General features: G+C 36.3%; 1 protein-coding gene and 1 pseudogene across 2 annotated transcripts in view; one reads left to right on the top strand and one right to left on the bottom strand.

Annotated features, from left to right (window-relative positions):
- TENM1 (teneurin transmembrane protein 1) overlaps window positions 1–24,317 on the bottom strand; it is a 1,301,460-nt gene that overhangs the window by 1,083,994 nt on the left and 193,149 nt on the right. The gene's annotated exons all lie outside the window — the stretch shown is intronic.
- On the top strand, window positions 21,365–21,854 carry LOC117035417 (galectin-1-like; annotated as a pseudogene).

Genomic DNA, 24,317 nt, shown 5'->3' with positions numbered 1-24,317 from the left:
CTTCAGGGTGAAAAAGATAACAAGAGACAAAGATGTATATTTCATAATGGTAAAGGGGACTATACAAGAAGAAGTCATCAATATTTATGCCCCCAATCAGGGAGCACCAAAATATACCAAGCAACTACTAACAGAACTAAAAGGAAAAATTGACCAAAACACAATTATACTAGAGGACTTAAATACATCACTGACAGCTATGGATAGATCATCCAAACAGAAAATAAATAACAAAAAAGCCGCCCTAAATGACACTTTAGATGAAATGGACATAATTCACATATATAGAGCACTTCATCCTAAAACATCAGACTACACATTCTTTTCTAGTGTACATGGAACATTCTCAAGGATAGACCATATATTGGGACATAAAATCAGTCTCAGCAAATTTAAGAAGATTGAAATCATACCAAGCATATGCTCTGATCACAAGGCTTTCAAATTGGATATCAACTGCAAAAAGAAAGCAGGAAAAAACACAAATACATGGAGATTAACAACATACTTTTAAAGAACGACCGGGTCAAAGAAGAAATTAGAGGAGAGATCAAAAGATACATAGAAACAAATGACAATGAAAATACATCCTACCAAAATTTTGGGGATGCAGCTAAAGCAGATTTAAGAGGGAACTTTATATCATTACAGGCCTATGTCAAGAAACAAGAAAAATCCCAAATAAATAACCTCATGTTACACCTTAAAGAAATAGAAAAAGAAGAACAAGTGAAACCCAAGGTCAGCAGAAGAAAGGAAATAACAAAAATCGGAGCAGGAGTAAATGAAATAGAGAACAAAAAGACAATAGAGAAAAATAATGTGACAAAGAGCTGGTTCTTTGAAAAGATTAAAAAAATTGGCACACCCTTGGCTAGACTCACAAAGATGAAAATAGAGAGGACACTAATTAACAAAATCAGAAATGAAAAAGGGGAAGTTATCACAGACACGACAGAAATACAAAGGATCATCCAAGAATACTATGAAGGACTATATGCCACCAACTTCAATAACCTAGAAGAAATGGACAAGTTCTTAGAAACATATAGCCTTCCAAGGCTGAACCATGAAGAACCGGAAAATCTAAACAGACCGATCACCAGTAATGAAATTGAATCAGTCATGCAAAACCTTCCCAAAAGCAAAAGCCCGGGACCAGATGACTTCACTAGTGAATTCTACCAAACCTTCAAAGAGGATCTCATACCAATCCTGCTCAAACTCTTCCAAAAAATTGAAGAAGAGACAGTACTCCTTAACTCATTTTATGAGGCCACCATTACCCTGATACCAAAACCTGGTAAGGACAACACAAAAATAGAAAACTACAGACCAATATCTCTGATGAATACAGATGCAAAAATCCTAAACAAAATTCTAGCAAATCGAATACAACAATGCATTAAAAAGGTCATTCATAACGACCAAGTGGGGTTCATCCCCGGGGCACAAGGATGGTTCAACATCCACAATTCCATCAATGTGATTCATCACATAAACAATATAAAGGACAAAAATCATATGATTATATCAATTGATGCATAAAAAGTATTTGACAAGATACAACATCCATTTATGATTAAAACACTTAACAAAATAGGTATAGAAGGAAAATACCTTAACATAATAAAGGCCACATATGACAAGCCCTCAACTAATCTCTTAGTTAATGGTGAAAAACACAATCCCTTTGCTCTACGTTCAGGAACACGACAGGGCTGTCCCCTATCACCTCTGCTTTTCAACATAGTGTTGGAAATGTTTCCCAGAGCAATCAGGCAAGAGAAATAAATAAAAGGCTTCCACATTGGGAATGAAGAAGTTAAATTATCACTCTTTGCAGATGACATGATGCTATATATAGAAAACCCTAAAGACTCCAGAAAAAAGCTATTAGAAACAATCAACGAATACAGTAAAGTTGCTGGCTACAAAATCAACGTACAGAAGTCCATTGTATTCCTATATACTAACAATGAAATCTCAGAAAAAGAAATACAAAAAACAATTCCTTTTGCAATTGCAGCAAAAAGAATAAAATACCTAGGAATAAACTTAACCAAGGACATGAAGGACCTGTATGCTGAAAACTATAAGACATTTTTGAAAGAAATTGAAGAAGACACAAAGAAATGGAAAGACATTCCGTGCTCATGGATTGGAAGAATCAACATAGTTAAAATGGCTATGTTACCAAAGTAATATACAGATTTAGTGCAATCCCCATCAAAATCCCAATGGCATTTTTTAAAGAAATAGAACAAAAAATCATCAGATTTGTTTGGAACCACAAAAGACCCCGAATAGCCAAAGCAATTTTAAGAAAAAGGAACAGTATTGGAGGTATCACACTCCCTGACTTTAGCTTGTACTACAGGGCAACAATAATCAAAACAGCATTGTATTGGCAGAAAAACAGACCCATAGACCAATGGAATAGAATTGAGAACCCAGAAATAAAATCCCATAAATGTGGACAGATAGTTTTTGACAAAGAATCTAAAAATATACAATGGAGGAAAGACAGCCTTTTCAATAAATGGTGCCGGGAGAATTGGAAAGCCATGTGCAAAAGAATGAAACTGGACTGCTATCTGTCACCATGTACCAAAATTAATTCAAAATGGATCAAAGACTTAATCATAAGACCTGACACAATAAACTGCACAGAAGAAAACATAGGTACTAAACTTATGGACCTTGGGTTCAAAGAGCGTTTTATGAATTTGACTCCAAAGGCAATGAAAGTAAAAGCTAAAATAAACGAAGGGGACTATATAAAACTTAAAAGCTTCTACACAGCAAAAGTTACCATCGACAAAATAAAGAGGCAACCAACTGAATGGGAGAAAATTTTTGCAAACAATGCCTCTGATAAGGGGCTAATATCCAAAATATGCAAGGAACTCATGCAACTCAACAACAAAAAAACCAAACAACCCAATTGAAAAATGGGCAGAGGACCTGAAGAGACATTTCTCCAAAGAAGACATACAAATGGCAAATAGACCTATGAAAAAATGCTCAACTTCACTCATCATCAGAGAAATGCAAATAAAAACCACAATGAGATATCACCTCACTCCAGTCAGAATGGCTATCATCAACAAGACAAATAGTAACAAGTGTTGAAGAGGCTGTGGAGAAAAAGGAACCCTCATACACTGTTGGTGGGAATGCAGACTGATGCAGCCGTGATTGAAGGGAGTGTGGAGGTTCCTCAAAAAATTACGAATAGAATTACCGTATGACCCAGCAATCCCTCTCCTGGGTGTCTACCCCAAAAATCTGAAAATATCTACACATAAAGACACATGATCTCCAATGTTCATTATAGCTTTGTTTACGGTGGCCAAGACGTGGAAACAACCAAAATGTCCTTCGATAGATGAATGGATAAAGAAGTTGTGGTATATATACACAATGGAATATTATACGGTGGTAAGAAATGATGATACAGGAACATTTGTGACAACAGGGATGGATCTTGAGAGTATAATGCTAAGCGAAACAAGTCAGTCAGAAAAAACAGAGAACCATATGATTTCACTGATATGTGGTATATAAACCATAAACAACAAAAGAACAAGACAAACAAATGAGAATCAATAACTCATAGACACAGACAATAGTTTAATGGTTACCAGAGGGTAAGGGGGTGGGGTGTCGGAGATGAGGGTAAGGGGGATCCAATACATGGTGATGGAAGGTGAACTGACTCCGGGTGGTGAACACACAATGGAATTTATAGATGATGTAATGCAGAATCGTACACCTGAAATCTATGTAATTTTATTAACAATTGTCACCCCAATAAATTAAAATAAATTAAGGAAATCCGAATAAACAATCGACAATGGTTAGCAATAATGAATCAATATCAATTAATTACTTGTTAACAAATGTACCATAATAATGCAAGATGTTAATAATAGGGAAGACTCTATGCAGGGGAGATATGGCAAGTCTTTGCACTATTTGCTTAGTTTTTCTATAAACCTAAAATAGTTCTAAAAATAGTCTATTAATTTTTTAAGTTTATTTTTTAAAAACAGCAAAGAGTTCCAGAAAATTAAGATTATAGTGACAAAAGAGGAAAAATTGACGTCTTGGAGGAAAATGGTTAAAAGCCAACAGCAGACAAGCTTTTCATAATATCGAATAGACTTTATCTAAATGTCAGCATCATAACATAGCTCATTAGAATAGGAAATGATAAAACCTGAGTTAAATCATAGCGTCAAAAATACCTATAAATAATAAAATATTAATATAACACAGTCCTTTCCCCATCACCAGTGATATAAAGAGGATTCACTGTATTCCAAATTAGCCCAAAGCCTGCTTACTTTAGTTCATTTTCTTACATGAGATGCCAAAAAAGGGATCAGGAACTGAACAGAGGTTTGTCCTAGAATCTGTGATATCAAGCATGGATTATAACCATTGGATCTTTAAAGTTCAATGGACTTCAAAAATATCGAGTAATCCAAGCTTATGATCGTCTATAACATTTTAGTTGGGTGTTGATGTCTTGTGAATATCTCCAGAAAAGGTTCATAAATTTTCAAGGTCATCCTAATAGTCAAGGATCCCTACATTATCGTTTCACCAAAATGGTTGTATTTTGTGATACGTTATTTTGTCAAAATTTTCCTGGAGCTCCTGCAATCAGATCATTTTACTATTGTTGGGTCTAAGATTATTCATTAGTACCACCTGACTTTACACATCCTTATACTTGACAGGTAATTAAAGTCCAAAAAACTACTTAAAAATGAAAAAGCAAGAAGACTATAGCATTTCAATTAATATACAAGAATATACCACCCCCTGAAGGCATGATCAACATATTTCTGAGTACTTTGTGGGTTGGCACACAGTAGGCACCCATAATCTTTTTGTTGAATTAATGAATAAATGGGGCAGTTTTTCAAAACATTTGATTTTGAAGCTAGTAATTAAAACTTATGTCATGCTTTTTACTGGGTCGTTAGAATTATTTAGAGCTTTCTGAGACAGAATAATAAAAAAATTATTTGGCATGCTGTACAGGTTAACACTAAATGGGATGAGTCTGAAGATAATAGTAGTTGAGGAAGTGATTAAGTAGAACCATCCGCCCTTTGGTGTTCATTGGAGGAACATTCAAGAAACACCATAATCAGGTGCTGAACATGGCCCTTTGGGATTGCACTTTTGGAGAGAAATAAAAGATGCTGACTTCCTATATTCATGTAAGAGAACTGATTACAGGACGTGCCACAGAGGTGTGTATGTCAAGGCCATAGGATGAAGAGGAGACCCGTTATTGTCAGCCGCTCATTCTGCCTCCGTACTTCTCTTTCTATTTCTGCCTCCCCTATGCCCCCACCACCGTACAAAAGCCTCAGCTAGTGTATGGCTTTAGCAATTTAGTAATTATCTCCTCCACTATCCATGTCATCTTTCTCTTTGATTTTTGCCAATTTTGTTGTAATGTTGTTTATTTTTTCAAGTGTCTGGAGTTTGAGGTTTCAACTTATGCTTGAGTATCCAAAATGAAACATGTGCTACTCAATTGTCATTCTTAGATTCACTCATTCAAAATTATGGAGTGTCCACTGCACTACACTAGAAGCTAGGGAAACAAAGATGATTAAGACATAATGCTCACCAGGCAAGTAAGGACAGAAAGGCCTGTAAACAGATAATAGCAAGGGACTGTAGAGACACTGTAAGAAAAGTATGCAAAGAGTGCTATGCAAAATATAGGAATTTATGCTTCCTAGGTGTGAACAGGAAAAGGTTTCACATGGAGGCAATATTTCAACAAGGTTTTATGAGATAAGTAGGAGCTCACTGTATCCAGAAAGTGGGTAAGACATTCTAAGTGAAGGGAACAGAGATAGTTACATGGGCAAAGCACAAAGATATGAAATTGCATAGCATGGTCAGGAAACAGTGACTGTGACTGCATGCAGCAAAGGGAATGGTGGAAAGTGGAATTATAACATCCCACATTAGGAAAGACTTTATTCACTCTGTTTAGTACTTTAGATTTGAATCTTAAGGCAATGAAGAATTAGAAACAGGGGAGTGATATGATTAGAATACAAATCACTCTGGCTATCCTGTGGAGAACGGATTGGCAGGTTGAGAGACCAGACTGGAGAGAATGATAGAAGATGACAGATGATGACAGCCTGAATTATGAAATTTGCAGCAAGAAAGTAGAAAGCAAAAGGACAGAAGAAAAATATTGGCAAACAGGCTTATTACTCAAAAACAAGAGGAATTAGAGAAAAAAATGCTTGATAATATTTTAAAGATAGCAAAGAGGAAATATGAGGGAATTTATGCTTGATAATCTCCATTTTCTTGGTGAAATTAGGTGGCCTACTACTCATCTACTGTAAGGGAGGAAGACACGTCTGGAGACAGTTACTGAGTAGAATGGAAAAAGAAGCTTACTGTGGGGGGATAAAAATTTTCTCTTATTAAAGAAATACTGAGGGCTCAGCTAAGTTTGGAAACTTTAAACTGTAATACAGTCAACAATCAGGAGATCAGGTAGTTTGAGTGTATTCAGCAAATGACACCAGTGTGTCAGGAGAATTGATCCATGAAAGAGTATTGAACAAGTAGCCAGAACCCTGCCCCCAGGCAGACATAATATCAAAAAGACCATTTAGGGATCAGGAGGATTAGCCCACTGTACATTCAAAATACAGGTTCATAAGATACAAATCTATCAGCTATGGAACCCAACATCTAAACTGAAATAACACAGAAGAGAAAATGTTTCCTTTGAGTCTAACGTGGAGCTATATTTTCAACCATGAATAATAATTTTAAGGGTAGAAATGGATGGTTTTGTGGTCATTAGGACAATGGATGTTTACAACTTCTTTTGGCGTGGGATAGATTTAGACCAGTATCTGCCAATGTGATGTTTTCAATAGAAAGATACAGACATGAAAATAGAAAAAAAATTCCAAATAATCCCTACAAACTGATGAAATCATACCCCACACTTGTACATAAATTTATTTTAATCAAAGCACATACCAAAGCAAAACTCTCTGGAATATGAAAACTCAATCTACCAAACACATTCTTGCTTAACTAGCTTGTCAATTTAAGGATCCCAACAGAAGGAAGCTATGCAATCAAGAAATGGAAGGCGAAAGATCTTATAAAGCTTGGTTAAGTGTTTTATGCAATACAATATTATTTTCCCAATATTACTTTGCAGTTAAAGCTTTGTAGACTTTATGACAGCCAAAAAAAAGTTATAGAACTAATTTAACATAGAAGCAACAATTTAAAAAAATCAAACAGTAAACATTAAAAGGAGTCATATGAAAGACAATATTCTCCAGGAAAGTAAAGTCCAGCGGCTGATATGATTTTGAAGAATGTAAATGCTAGAAAAAAATAATTTCTTGATAAAGCTTAATTCTATGGTCTAATATGAGAATAAAGTGCTCCAGAGAAGTAGGAATTTGTAAAGCAGGGAAACCACAAATGACTATGGATTCTAACCCAAGTACCACCAGAAAATAACAAGGAACAGATATGAACAGAATTAAATATGTGAATCACAGATCAAATTATAAAAACGACTAGCAAACAATGCACAAAACATTCTCTATGATTCCATGTTGTTTATAAAAGTATTTATATGAAAGGAGATCATTTTCTGAAGGGCTTCTCATATTCCTGGAGCTAGTAAGAATTATAAGAATATTGTCAGAGTTTGATTTTGTAGTTATGTATTCTTAGATTACACCTCAGGATTCTTGCAGAACAACTCATACCTGAATAACAACTGCAGAATCTATATCCACTGCAGGTTTTTCCCACTGCTGTGTAAATAAACTTGAAATATTATTGCTGACAACTGTATTCTATATTAAATTGGCTCTTCCCCATAGAACTATTTCTACTTGGGAGATTAAAGAAAAATAAAACTTTGTTAGTGACTTACAGTCAAGATGGAGGAGTAGGTACACACTGTGCTTCCATTCTCTTATGACCACATCAAATTACAACTGCAGAACAGCCATCATTGAGAATCACCTGAAGTCTAGCTAAACAAGTCCTATAACTAAGGATATACAGAAGAAGCCAGAACAAGACTGTAATCTTCAGCCTTGCCCAAATTGGTCATATTGGTCAGCCTGTGACTTACCTAACCCTGCTTATTTAAAGCCTCTAAAGTCCCCAGCCAATTCCTAACAATATAGGCAGGATGAAAGTACTTGTAGTATTAGCAATGGTAGTACAAGTAATTGTCATCATCACAGCTGTAGAAACAGCTGATATCTAAATTGAGTGCTTACTACATACTAGACACTGTTTTAATCGTTTTGTATGTATTCACTCATTTATTTTGCTGACAACTATATGAAATAGATATTATCTTGTAAGCTTTAGGGAGATTAAATAATGTTCCCATGTTTACCCAGCTGGTTACTGTGGAAGCAAGATGAAAACACAGGTGGCTTGACTTCAGAGCTTATGCTTTTAGCCACTAAGCATCACTATCACCTTTAATAATATATTTCACATATTTGGCACACACAAAGTGCCAGGAAGTGTGCTATGTGATTTTTCACACATTATTTCAGAAAATAATACTGAAGATTTGCCTTAGAAGGAGACATAATTTGTGGAGTCTGTTCACCCTTGCCCTCTTCCACTTTCTCTAAAGGTGTGTTCCTGCAGTCAGGTATATACATTGGAACTCTCCCAATCTAGTTAGAGCTGCTTACGTTATAGACAGTACGAAGCTCCAAGGTCCTCCAAACACCTCCATTGCGCTTCTGTACTTAGAAATGAGACAGAAGTTGCTATTTGGATTGTGTCCATTGGTTACTATTATCTCAAACTTTCTGCTTTTTATTGAAAACTTAAGTTTAGGTAATGATGTAAAAATCAGGATCGTTTTTCAATAGCATTGATCTGCATTTTTGAACACTTTCAAACTTTTTGCTAGAACAATGAGGTTAATATGATACTTAGACCCAGCAGTAGTGCTGGAAAATTATACTAAGGCCAACTTTTCAATTGAAAATTGTTGACAGTGGTAAATATTTCTGTAACAAGAAAAATAAGAAAATCTCTTATCTAGAAGTACTCCACAGAAATTAACTGAGTTACCTGTGTATCATTTTAAGAAAAGTCCCACAGAGTTGACCCCTGACATCCTAACAAAAATACTCATTGAAGAAATTCTAGCAATATTAATATGGCCTTCTAACTTTATCCACAGAACAATTGCTATACTCACTCAAAGAATTATCCTGTCATCTCCAATTACATGTGTATTCTTACATATATTATAATACGGCAAAGAAACTCTAAAAAATAACTTTAAGAAGTTTCTCAATATATCTGTTGGCCTATTTTAGGTATATCCCCACCAGGATTGTCTAAAACAGGGTTTCACTAGCTCTATATACTAATTACTATGCATTAATTATTATACCTTACCACTTAATATTCAGGTACAATGATTAGCAAGGGATAATAAAATAACTTACTTATTTCAGTCAATACAGATTTCATTTCTTCATCTACAATCATCACTGCAGTCAAGACACTGGGCAGAAAAACATCTCTGATGAGAAGAATAATGGGATGAAGACAATGGTAGAAGAACAGAGATATTCTATACAACTAATGGTTTGACTTAAGTTCACCCCAAAATTAGAAATTAGTTAAGCTAGTTTGATTGGAAAACAATATCAAATTATTTGTTTGACTTGATTTGTCAGTTGAATCAAAATAATTTAAAACAGCTTTGTAACTAAAATTGAATATTTTGGATACTTTGCTCAGTTAAGTACTTACAAATATAGGTTAACACCATATCGTCATTCATAAAATACATTAAAATGAAAAAAAAAACTTTGTTAGCAAAATAGGATTCTTGGAGGCCACTTATCAATTTATGAAATACACTTATAAGGCTGGCACAGTGGACATTTCAATGACTGGTTTCTGTGAACTGGTTTGCTACTTTCAAATTTCAAGTTATTCAAAATGTAGTGATGTGGGGCATCTTCCTTCTGCAGCTCAAACCCCAGTGGGCCAGAATACAGCTCAGGAGTTATTTACTTTAAACTTCAGAGGGAGTAATTACATAAAACATGGTTCTCTGAATTCCAAAATTCACATAATTTTAAGAAAAAAAAATATATATTCTATCAGTTAACATGGATGAAAGGTGATTTTTACCTAGGGTAAATATTGTAGTCAGGATGACAATTTTGCTTTAAAATAGCAAAAAATAAAAAAGGTCATTTCTTTCTCTCAAATATCATTTATTTCTTTTCATGCATGTACCAAATTTCTTTGAAATTTAATAAAATTCACAGCACATTTGACCATTTAAAATGTGATAGAGAGCCAATATGATGATGTATATTCCACATTTTTCATTAACATGACCAAGATCACAAAACCAGTAGCATTGAAATTAGAATTTAAATCCTTGGCATTCCGACTACAAATTCTCAGTTCATTCCATTATATCACTAAGGTGATCCTTGCATCATTTCTAGAAATATTGTGGAACTCTTTCAGTGATCTGAGACTCAGTATTCAAGGTTGGGGGGTGGGGTGTCCCTACACCAACCAGGAATTCTCAGGACACCAGCTGGGCTGTGTGTCCTATAATTCAACTCAATTCTGACATTATCTACCCAGAGATAGCATCAGATTCCACAGGTTAAAGGCTTAGTCCCACAAGACTGTACCCCCTTCCCCCTGTCACTTTAGAGGCCAAGCACAAGCCCAAGTTGCTACCTGTGCTTCTGAAAGACCTGCTACAAGCTGGAGATTCCACCAACCCACCCCCCTTCAGAAACAAATCACAAGTCCAGGTTGTTACCTGTACTTCTGACTGACACGCTATAAATAAGACGTTCCTGTGAACTCCTCCTTGGATTCAATTACTTTTTTTTAATTGGGGAATACTGGGGAACAGTGTATTTTTCCAGGGCCCATCAGCTCCAAGTCATTATCCTTCAATCTAGTTGTGGAGGGCAGCTCACCAGCCCATGTGGGAATCAAACCAGCAACGCTGTTGTTAAGAGCTCCCAATTGATTTTTTACAGTGGTTCATATAACCAAATATATGTAATGTAATTTAGGAACAGCTAGATGGAAGAGATACGTAGAGCAAGATATGGGGAAAGAGTACGAAGCTTCTATGCCCTCTCCGGCATGCCATTTTCCCAGGATCTCCATGTGTTCACCAACCTGGAAGCTCCCTGAAAGCTGTCCTTTTAGGGTTTTACAGAGGCTTCATTACAGTCATGACTAATTAAATCACTGACCATTGGAGATTGGTTCAATCTCAAGCCCCTCTCCCTTCCCTGTAGGTTGTAGGGGGTGGAGGAGGAGAAAGGGACTGAAACTTCCAACCATTTAATCACATGGTTGGCTCCACTGACAACCAGACCCCATCCTTAGGTGCTTTCCAAAAGACAGCTCATTAACATAACAAAAGACACATTTATCACTCTCAACACTTAGGAAATTCCAAGGGTTTTGGAAGCCAAGAGAAAGGAACCCTAAATGAGGACCCAATATATTTGAGAAATATATTTTGGTCATCTGAATAACCAAATATATATTTTTCTTACAAATCACAATGTCATGGAAACCAAGAGCATTGTTCTGAGAGGGATCAGCTTATGCCTTCTCAGCCCCTACTATAGGACAAGTTCTCTATGAAAGGGTTTTGCCCTTTCAAGGTACAGTCAGAAGATACATGGGAGTAGAACCAAAGGCTGAATGAAGACTGACTGCCAAGTCTGCACTCTTTGTCAAACACCTTTGTGCATAATAGAACAAGACACCACCTCTGGTTGGAAGAATTGCCACAGCGTGCCATCTCTAGACAGTACAACTACACAGTGCCCGCAGTGAGTAGAATGCATGCTATATTTCAGGCCAAACGCATGTCCTCCGTAGGACATTCTTCTGCAGAAAATTGCACAAGCATCCTGGAGGCCCTGCTGAATATCTGATATCACCTATTGGATTTATTCTCTGGGGCTCTCACTCCAGTGGACTTAGGCTGCTGGCTGGTCTATTTACCTGGGTCCTTACATATTAGTTATCATTGAATCTCATTGTCCTTTCAATATTAAATAGGGATATACTCCACCAAAAAACATTTTACTCTGAGCCATGATACAACCTGCAGTACTTTTGTAACTTCAGTTATTCCTAAGAAATGAAATATACCCAGACAAAATTTGAAACAAATGAGCTGGCTTTGATACAGAAACAAAATACCTTGAACCATGTCCTAAACTCAAATTATCTTAAGCCCATTTCCACTTTGACAAATTCAGAATAGCCAGATGCCCAATGGAAAGGGGTCATTGTTTTGTTTTGTTTTTCCTACAGACTGTTTGGACCATATCTGGGCCATGCAAGGACAATGGATACTATTTAGAATGTACATTTAAGTAAACTGTGGTAAGTGTTATGACTGACATGTTTGGGGTACTATTGCATGGTTGCTGTATGAAATAGATTTGTACAGTTTGAATTCAAACTATGCTGTCATGCTGTATCATTTTAAGTCAGATAATGTAATCCATAGTCATTGTGAAAATTGAGAAATTTTGAGAAATATAACCATTTTGATAGCCAGAGCCCTGTGCAAAGAAAAGTTTGACTTACAACATACCATCTTTTCCTGGATATTTTAAGGGTTTTACTTATCTATGAAACTTAAGAGATTTATAATCACTTATCCAATTCTCAATGCGTTTAAGGCGATGTGATAAGTGCTTTACTTGAATACTCTTCATGTAATCTATAAAGCAATATTACGTGGTAGGTATCCATCATCATACTCATCTCCATTTTACAAATGAGGAAATGAGGTTTAGATACATTAAACAACTTATTCAGAGTACCTCAGCTAGAAAATGGCATGGCGTCAATAATGAACTCATGCCATTTGAGTCTCAGAACTTGAGTTCTCTACTGTTTCCGACACACTCCTTTCTAAGTTGACCTCAACAATGAAAACTTAAAGAGGCCCTGATATTGAAAAGTAAGTTCAAAATCTCAATAATACTATCCTAGTGACTTACAAACAAAACAAAAATTCTTGTCCAAGATTCAATTTAGTGAAAATTAATAGTTGGAGCTAAACCATTGCAAATATACTTGCATAAACATAAAAAAAAGCACACATTAAAAACTGGATATTTGGGGAAACTTTGGGAAATACATTGTGTTTCTTGTTGTTGTTTGTGTGTTTTTATTTGTTTGTTTGTTTTTTTGCTTTGTGGAGAGATTAACAATGGACCATCTCAAACCTGCAGTTATAAGAAAAATTAATACATATCTTAAGTGAAATGATGCATAAAGAGCAATTATATTTAAATGCTGCATTTGAAAGCCTTATTTGCCAGACATTCAAAAGTATCTGTTATTTTACAAACTACACTAATTAGTATATACAATTTCAAGAGACTATTCCTCCAGATAGAAAATTACAATACAAATATACTGAAACCACACAAACTAAATTCTTCAGGCACAAAAAGACATCATGGGTGTTAAAAAATATCCCCAAAATATTTTCTGCAACATGTAAAGCAGTATTTTGACCAATAGTACTTCAAAAGATATGGCATCAGTTTTATGAAGATGAGCTACTATATTTAGAAATTAAATTATTATTTGTTTTGGGTCAAAATTGGGGAGCTAAAATAAGAAAAAATGATTTGTCTCTTGACGGAAGAGGTTTGCAAACCACAAAAACTAGAAACATGGGCTATTGGAAACTCTTTTCTGAAGTATCTGTTATTAATTAGGGCAATTAGCAATTGGAAACAAAGGGTAATAGTTTATGGAATGATACTGTTGAGGAGAGGGAGAGAATTCCCCCATTCTATCCTTCTTTAGTTCTTCTGGCTCAACTAGTTATAATAAAATTGGCAGACTAGATTAACAGGAGGAAAAAAAAAACAATTTAACACATGCACAGGTGAGAATCACAGTATGATGCTCAGATCATACAATGACGCTCAAGGAATTGAACTAGAAATGATTTTATACTTTTTAGACAAAGAAACAATACTTTTGTGAGAAATTGACAGGACAAAGTAAGCTAGTGCTCATTAGTAAGCAATCTAAGCATGCATGGGTATTCATTAGTGAGGAAGCTAAACAAAGTTTGAATTTGAGTAGTAAATTAGTAAAGGCATTACAAGGTTTATTTATACACACTTTTTCCACTCTGGATTTTATAACTCTTGTGATAAGGTTGTCTCTCAGTCATTCAGGAGTGGGGAGGGTACCTATCACAGAGATTTATTTCCTGCTTTAGGAGGACAGAGGAGAATCAGAGAGCTCTTCCTGCTCTTGCTGCTTCTCAGGTAATTTTAGTTCAAAATAATCAATATACCATTGTGCAATATCTAGGAGCAGCCTACCCTGGGTCATGACAATACTAACCTTTCTCAGTCCTGTTCATCATTTCTAATCAATCAATTTAAAGATGGAAATGTTATGCTCATGACATCAGTGGATTGCACAGATCTCAGACTGCTGATGAACGTACAGGATGACATAGCTGGGACCAAATACACAAGCTGGAGAGGTGGGCAGGAGCCAACAAAATGAATTATGAAAAAGAAGACCAATACTTGAGCCAAAAACCCAAGTACAGCAAAACATGAAGTAGATGTAGCTAAATTGCAAGTTGTACTAGATAATAAGATTCAAGGAGTCAAAGGTCAGGTTGACATGAGTCCAAAAAGTCAATTCAATTTTAATTTAACAAATATGTATTATCTGAAACAAGCATATACTGAAGCATTTTCTGTGGAACGAGATATTAAAATATGTAGAAGAAAGAGGTTTCATGACCATATAAGTTGAGGGAAATTACAGGGTAATTTAAATAAGTCTATTTTCTGTGGGAATATTCAGAGCCTAAACGGTAACTATCGCTTCTCAAACTTATTTGACCATGGAACACTTTGGGACTGGTGTTAAAGAGAACACCCCAGAGGAAACACTGAATATAGACTATATCAGGAGGCAATGAGTTCCTTGCAAGAGAAATTTTTTAAAAACAGAAGAAATCCAAACATCAGATGAATGTTGCCCTAAATAACCATAAGGTTTCCTCTTATCCTGGGGGTCTATGATACTTGATTAGCTAAACCTAATAAATAGCCCTAATTCCCTATGACACCTGGAGCAGAGTTTCTAGCGAGGGAAAATTCTCTAGAGAAATACCACAGTAGCAGAGTGATGGGAAAAACAGTTCTTTTCAATAAGCACATGCTTCCAAAGGGCTGTCTTTTCAACTATTTTCATGGTAAAATTCTGCCAGAAGGATTATTAAATCTTTGGTGAAAAGATGTTAGAAATGGCAGTGTGAAAATAAGAGCCTGGTAAGACACAGGGAAGCTAGTCAAAGAGTGCCCTCTGTTTTGTGTGCTCAGCCATGATAGAACGGTGCAGCCCTGTGCTCCAGGGCTGTCTAGCTTCCACCCTCACCAACCACGACCTCCCTACCTTCATATTAGACAGCTGGCTATGCATCTGGACCTACCTACTGAAGACCAGATTTCTGCTACTCAGTGATAGTTGTGACCTGATGCCTGAGAACGAGTTTAGGTAAGATGGTGTTTTCTGCTCTTTCTTTACCCTTTTCAGGATAATGTAAACTAGCTCCCACTTGAGTATTTTCCTGGCCTATCCCCTAAGCAATCAGCAAAGTATACTTTGAATTAGACAGTGCATTCATTATGTTGTATATACTAGTTTGGGCAAGATCCAATCTTCTTTTGTTTAATTGGGGCCTCAACTGGTGTGTGTGTGTGTGTCTCTGTGTGTAAACAATTACAAAATCTCATTTCTACAACATCAAACAATATTGTAAAGCAACGACAAGCATTTTTCAAAATCTCACCTAAGGTGTAAAGAGCTATTACCAAAAATTCTAAATAACCTTCTCACAACCCCAAAGCCCCACTCATTTTTAATTTGTTCAAATTGATTTCCTAAATGTGTTAAAACAGAGAAATGTGACACAAACATAATACAGTATTTCTTATGTTCATCCTGAAGTAATGTACCTTCCCAAGAAATACGCTTAGCAATGTGAATCACATGATTACATAGACTGTTACAGAAAAATTTGTGTTTTCTTAAAGAACTACCAGTCAAACTATTTAAATTTCCAAAAAAGTCATTCATTTAGCAAATATGTTGCTCTTTAAACAATTAGTTACTAAGTATTAAAGTTGTGAAAATGGACTATGCTTACTGATAAATATTATCACCCATTTGTGCTCATTCTACTAAACATCTGATATTTTAAAACTTTGACTAACTGCAAACTTTAAATTTAAGAAATTGCCTTGCTATGTTCACAAAACACATGATAGTGTCAATGTAGCACAATACTTTGAGCAGTGTAGTCATACATAAATATTTGTTGAGTGACAGGATACATGAGTGAATAGATAAGCTTCAATATTGAAATTTACTTTTAAATAGCAGTAGCAGACAGACTGATAGATTGATTGCAATTGTACTTGGCATTTATGTAGGAAGAACAAAATAAGTGAACGCTGACTTAAATTGCAACAAAATAAACTTATTTCTTTTCAAGTTCACAAGGCAGGTATTGTCAAGTACACAGAGAACATCAAGGAAATGAAAAACACCGAAACAAAAAGGACGATCTTTATCACTATATCTTTAAAATGGGGCATGGACAAGTTTCGTTTAGCAATCTGAAGCCAATGGTTTTGCTCTGCAGCTTTCTGGATCAGAGACTGTTATTAGACACTGTGTTTTGTCCAGTAAAATAAGCCAATAAAATTTACCAACCAATTCATGTACAGAGTAACAGCAATTGATGATTAGGGACTAAAAACTAGTTGCAAGTACATTTTAATTGCATTTCAGTACAAGATTATAAATTAATCTATCTAAATGAAATACTGTACAATATTGGTTTACAAAATGGCTAATTAGCCCATTCAGAACTTGAAGAAGACCAAAGGACTATTTACTCCTATTTAATATATAAAGAAAATAATGAATCAACAACCACCAGAAAGTTATTTCAAGGACACAAACATTTGTTTCAGGCCAGAATCAATATTAAAATAGATCTAACTTGAGCCTCAGTCCATCCTAAGTCACTGCTTAGAAAGTTCAGTGTTTAGTAAGTGCTAAAAAGTACTTCTGATACCTGTTTCATCTTTTGAGCTGCATTTAGATCAAAGAGTTTAAAAAGCAGTGGGAGAGGTTTTCATTTTTATGGCTGTCTGTTCATTTTTTATTGTCCATCCATTCAGTCCCATAAATTCTACTGAGCAGAACTCAGACAGTACCATTAATCTACCCACAAAGTTCACTTTAGAGAAATGCTTTCATCAGAGTGTAAGCTCATTGAGGCTATGCACTGATTCCACAGCCATTACCCCTTTTTATATATTGAAACTGTTATTTAATTAGTGGCATTATTTGAGGTTCTTCTCAGGATGGCAGAGTAGTTAAACACTGTGCTTCCCTCCTCCCCTGACCACATTGAAATTAAACCTAAATTATAAAACAGTTAACTGGGGAACCATCAGAAAACTAGCTGAACAGAAGTCCTGTAACTAAGGATATGAAGAAGAAACTATGTTTGAGACTGGCAGGAATGGCAGAAACACAAAACAGGCTGGTCCCACACTCATGTGTGGTGGTTGAGAATTGGGAGGGATATCTCAGCCACAGAGGACCCCACCTTAGGAGGGAGGGTTCCCAGACCCACACAGGGCACCCAGTGCTGCAAAGAGGTGCCTTACAACATCTGGCTGCCAAAATCAGCAGGGATTCATCTGTCACTCCCAGTGGGATGGAAGGCTGCTTGAAACCCAACCATATTCTTCAAGGGCCCTCACACAGACTCTCTCCCTCTCAGACACAGTCTCTGCACTCTGGCAGACTGAAGGTAACTCAGGAGGTGAAAGACTGAGTTCTGTGGATTCAGGATTAGGGTTAGAAGGACAACTACCATCGTCCCTGTGTTGAGCCTTCATTCCATGTACCCTGCAGTGGGAAACATCTTTCCTGTGCTGAGCTCTTCCAAATATGGCCAAAACTGAATATGCATTAACTTGATGAACAACACTTACCTTCCTCCACAATGATTACCTGGATCCCCACCCTACCCAACTCATGCACAACCTGAGGCATTTTTGGTGGCAGGACAAAGAGCTCTGCCCTGCACACCACAGGAGGCTCTACCAGCAGCAAACAGCACGCCTCACTTCATGAACCACTGGAGGCACTTTTGATGGCACACAACAAGACCCAACACGTGCTGCAGTCTTTCTGAGAAAAGTCCCGAGTCTGCAGGATCAAGGGAGGTGGGGTCGGGCCTCGGTGCGATGTGCGACTTTTGTGGGATGCCCCAGGACCAGCACTGGCCCCAAGATGAATCTACATTAACCTGGTGAATACCACTCATTCCCCCCTGGTGACTAGCTGGGATCCTGCCTCACCCAAATAGTGCATCTACTGAGTCTCTTACAGAGGCTGAGACTTAAAGGTAGCCAGCAGATGGTGTCAGGCCTTGGGATACCCTGGGCCTTCTGCTGAGCTGCCTCAGAGCTGGTACTGGTGGCAGCCAGCCTCGGTTTTCTGTGTGGCCTCTCACACACTCCTCTAGGTCAGAAGAAGCAGCTACCAAATGCAGCTATCTCTGTAGCTCCAACCATGTAGTGGCTGGCTAGTCACAGGCAACAGCTGATATTGGCCTGCACAGGAGACCATCCCAAGAGACCCCAGAACCAACAGACCTGGAAGCCAGCTTCAGACCACAACAGAGCTCTACTGGATTAGCCCCTCAAGCAACACACACAAAGGGTGGTCTCAACAGGCACAAAAGCCCACTGGGGCAAAATTCCCTTCTGAGTGGGCAGCCCCTATACAGCAGATCACACACAGTGGGTTTCACCAATCTTCACAGCCAGTCAGCTTGAGGGTCAATCCCACCCACTGATGTGCCAACAAAAATCAAGGCTCAACTACAACAGGAGGGTACACACAACCCACACAAGGGAACTCCTGCACACAGTTCAGTTGATAAGGAAGATTGTACCATTGGGTCATATAGCACACCTGCTACATAAGCCCACCCAGTGAAGACTAAGAGACATAGGAGATCTACATAATACATAGAAAAAAACACAGAAAGGCAGCCAAAATGAGGAAAGAAAGAAACATGTCCCAAATAAAAGAATAGGAGAAAAGTCCAGAAAAATAACTCAAAGTAATGGGGGCAAGCAACCTAAGAGAGATGGAGTTCAAAACACTGGCTGTAAGGATGCTCAGGGAACTTAGTGAGAACTTCAACAAAGAAATAGTAGGCATAAAAAATGACATAGAAACCATACAAAAGAACCAGTTAGAAATGAAGAATACAATAACCGAAATAAAAAATACACCAGAAGAAATCAACAGCAGATTAGATGAAGCAAAAGATTGAACCAATGATTAGGCAGACAAGGTAGCAGAAAATACCCAATCAGAACAGGAAAAAGAAAAAAAAAATAATAATAAAAAAATGAGGATACATTAAGGGATCTTAGGGACAATATAAAGCATAAAATTGTTTGCATCATAAGGGTACCAAAAGGAGAAGAGAGAGAGCAAGGAATTTAAAATCTATTTGACGAAATAATGATGGAAAAATGTCTAACCTGGCAAAGGAAATAACCGTAAAAAACCAAGAAGAACAGAAAGTACCAAACAAGATGAACCCAAAGTGTCCCACACCAAGACACAACATGATTAAAAGGCCAAAGGTTAAAGACAGAGAACGAATCTTAAAAGGAACAAGAGAAAGACAGTTAGTTACCAACAAGGGAGCTCACATAACACCATCAGCAGATTTTTCAACAGAAACTTTGCAGGCCAGAAGGGATTGGCAAGTACCTACAATAAAGGGTACTCTACCCAGAAAGGCTATTATTTAAAATTGAAGGTGATATAAATAGCTTTCCAGACAAGAAATACCTAAAGGAAGTCATCACTACCAAACCAGTATTACAAGAAATACTAAAGATAATTCTTTTAAAAGAAGGAGGAGAAAAAAAAGAAAAAAAAAACACGAATATGAATAATAAAAGGGAAATAACTACATACCTATCAATACTCACTTTAAATGTAAATGGATTCAATGCAACAATCAAAAGACATAGGGTAGGTGAGTGGATAAGAAAACAAAACCCATACATCTGCTGTCTACAAAAGACCCACTTTATATTGAAAGACACACAGAGTTGAAAGTAAAGAGATAGAAGATATTTCATGCAAAGGACAACAAACAAACAAACAAAAAGGTGGAGTACCAATACGTGCATCAGACACAATAGACATTAAAACAAATGCTTTCATAAGAGACAAAGGACAACTCATAACGATAAAAGGATCAATGCAGCAAGAAGATAACCACTGGAAACAATTATGCAACCAAAATAGGAGAACCTAAATATATAAAGTAAAAACTGACCAACATGAAGGGAGAGAGCAACAGTAACATAGTCATAGCACAGGACTTTAATTCCTAATTGACACCAATGGACAGATCTTCCAGACAAAAAAAAATTAACAACAAAAAACCACAGCAACCTTAAATAACACAATAGACGACATGGATTTAATTAACATTTTTAGAACATTTCATTCCAGAGGAGCAGAATAGACATTCTTTTCTTTCTATTTATTTATTTATTAATTGAGAGTGAACTGCTCACTTTTATTTGTTTATTTTTATTTTATTTTATTTTTTTAGTTAAAGTTTATTGGGGTGATAATTGTCAGTAAACTTACATAGGTTTCAAGTATACAATTCTGTAACATATCATCTATATATCATGTTGTGTGTTCACCACCCAGAGTCAGTTCTCCTTCCCTCATCACATATTTGATCCCTTTTACCCTCACCTACTACCCCGCCACCCTCTTGTAACCACTAAACTATAGTCTGTGTCTATGAGTTTTTGTTTCTTCATTTATTTTAGGCATTGTTTTCAAGTAGACCTGCAACATTTTCCAAGATAGACCACATGTTAGGACACAAAACATGTCTCCACAAATTCAACAAGATTGAAATCATACCAAGTGTCCTCTCAGACCATGTGGTATGAAACTAGAAATCAATAACAAACAAACAAACAAACAAAAACATCAAAAACACAGAAACACATGGAGGCTAAATATCATGCTACTAAACAATGAATAAGATAATAATGAACAAAAATGCGAACAAGGGAAAAAAATCAAAAGATACCTTGAGACAAATGAAAATAAAATCACAATGACCCCAAATCTATTGGATGTATGTCTCTGGTGGAGTCTTCAGACAGCTGATGCCACAGTTCCCAGGACCATATTCCTGTCCTTAGCCAGTAGTCTGGTCACCAGCAACCTGAATCTCAAACCTGAGCAGTGCCTCAGAGTTCAGAGCAAGGTTTTCCCTGATGCCAAAAGCTTCGTGCTGAACCTGGGCAAAGACAGCAACAACGTGTGTCTGCACTTCAAACCTCACTTCAATATATGGGGACACCAACACCATTGTGGGTAACAGCAATGATGGTGGGACCTGGGGGACCAAACAACAGTCGTCTCTCATTCCCTTCCATTCTGGAAGTGTCACGGAGTTCTGCATCTCCTTCAATCAAGCAGACCTGATCATCAAGCTGCCACATGGATACACATTCAAGTTCCCCAACTGCCTCAGTCTGGAGGCCATCAACTACCTGGCAGCAAAGGGTGACTTTAAGATCAAGTGTGTGGCCTTTGAGTGAAGCCAGCCAACACATGGTCCCCAATAAAAGGCAGCTGCCTCGGTTCCATTGGAAAAAATATCTATTGGATACAGCAAAAGTAGTCCAGAGGGAAATCCATAGTAATACAGGGCTACCTCAAAAAAGAAGAAAAATCACAAATAAAAAAAATTTAACCTTACATCTAAAAGAACTAGAAAAAGAAGAAAAAACAAAGCCCAAAGTGAGTAGGAGGAATAATGAAAACAAAGATTAGAGGAGAAATAAACAAAATCGAGTCTTAAAATACATTACAAAAGATCAGTGAAATCATGAGCTGGTTCCTTGAAAAGATAAACAAAACTGATAAATCTTTAACCAGACTCATGAAGGAAAAAAGAGAGAGGACCTAAATAATAAAATCAGAAATGAAAGAGGACCAGGGACAGCTGACATCACAGAAATACAAAGGATTATAAGAAAATACTATGTACAGTTATATGCCAACAAATTGGACAATCTTGAAGAAATGAGTAAATTCCTAGAAACATAGACTCTTTCAAGACTAATTGAAAGAAGAATCCAAAAACCTCAACAGACTGATTATTACAAATGAAATTGAATCCGTAATTAAAATCCCCAAATAAACAATTCTTGAACTGGATGGCTTCAAAGGTAAATTTTACCAAACATTCAAAAAAGAATTAACACTTATCCTTTTAAAACTATTCCAAAAAATTCAAGAGGATGGAAAGAGCCCAAGCTTATTTACCAGGCAATCAATACCTTGATTCCAAAACCAGACAAATATATTACCAAAAAGAAAACCACAGGTCAATATCCCTGATGAACAGATGCAAAAATCCTCATCAAAGTATTAACAAACAGAATTCAGCAATACATTAAAAGGATCATACACCACGATCAAGTAGAATTTACTACTGTGGTACAAGGTTGGTTCAATATACACAAATAATTAACTATGATACACCACATAAACAAAGTGAAAAATAAAAATCATATGATCATATCAATAGATGAAGAAATAACATCTGACAAAATCCAGCATCCATTTATGATAAAAACGGTTTGCAAAGTGGGAATAGTGGGGATATACCTCAAAATAATAAAATCTTACATGACAAACCAACAGCTAATATCATACCCAGCGGGGAAAACCAAAAAGCATCTTCCTTAAGATAAGGAACAAGATAAGGATGTCTACTATCAACACTTTATTCAACATAGTACTGGAAGTCCTAGCCACAGAAAACAGACAAGAAAAATAAATAAATAAAAGGCATCCAAATTGGAAAGGAATATGTGAAACTGTCATTATTTGCAGATGACATGATATTCTGTATATAGTACCCTACAGATTCCAATGAAAATTATTAGAACTGATAAGTGAATTCAGTAAAGTAGGAGGATACAAAGTGAATATTCATAAATCGGTTGCATCAAATAACAAACTATAAAAAAGAAAAAATTAAGAAAATAATCCCATTTACAATTGCATAAAAAAATACCTAGAAGTAAAATATAGCCAGGAAGGTAAAAGACCTGTATTCAGAAAACTACAAGACACTGAAGAAAGAAATTGAAGATACAGATAAACGGAAGCATACGCCATGCTCATAGATAGGAAGAATTAATATTGTTTAAAGGTCCATACTATCTAAAGCAATCTACAGATTCAATGCAATCCCTATCAAAATACTAATGACATTTTTCAGAGAACTAGAACAAGTAATCTTAAAAATTATATGGAACCATAAAATACTCTGAATAGCCACAGCAATCTTGAGAAAGAATATCAAAGTTGGAGGTATCATGCTACCTGATATCAGACTATACTACAAGGCCATAGTAATAAAAATAACATGGTATTGGCATAAAAACAGACACATAGAAAAATGGAACACAATAGAAAGCCCAGAAATAAACCCATGCCTACATGGTCATTTAATCCATGTCAAAGGAGGGAAGAATATACAATGGGGATAAGATAGTCTATTCAATAAATAGCGTTGGGAAAACTGGACAGATACATGCAAAAAAAAAATGAACCTGTACAACCTTCTTACACCATACAGAAGAATAAACTTAAAATGGTTCAAAGACTTAAATGTAAGACCCTAAAACATAAAACTCCTAGATGAAAACATAGATGACACTGCTCTTAGTAACATTTTGTGTGATCTATCTCCTCGGGCAAAAGAGGAGAACAAAAGAAAAAATAAACAAATGAGACTATATCAAACTACAAAGTTTTTGTACCACAAAGAAAATAATCAAGTGAACAAAAAGACAGCCTACTTGATGGGGGACAATATTCATCAATGATACATCAGATAAGGGGTTAATATCCAAAATTTATAAACAACTCATATCAATCAACACGAAAAAAACAAACAATCCAATTAACAAATGGTAGAGGACCAGAATTGACATTACTCTAAAGAGTCTATACAGAGGGCCAATAGACATGAAAAGATTCTCAAT

The sequence above is a fragment of the Rhinolophus ferrumequinum genome, chromosome X (assembly GCF_004115265.2).
Source record: "Rhinolophus ferrumequinum isolate MPI-CBG mRhiFer1 chromosome X, mRhiFer1_v1.p, whole genome shotgun sequence".
In the NCBI taxonomy this organism is placed as follows: Eukaryota; Metazoa; Chordata; class Mammalia; order Chiroptera; family Rhinolophidae; genus Rhinolophus; species Rhinolophus ferrumequinum.
The sequence above is the reverse complement of the archived record's forward strand: the minus strand, read 5'-3'. Positions and strand labels throughout refer to the sequence as shown.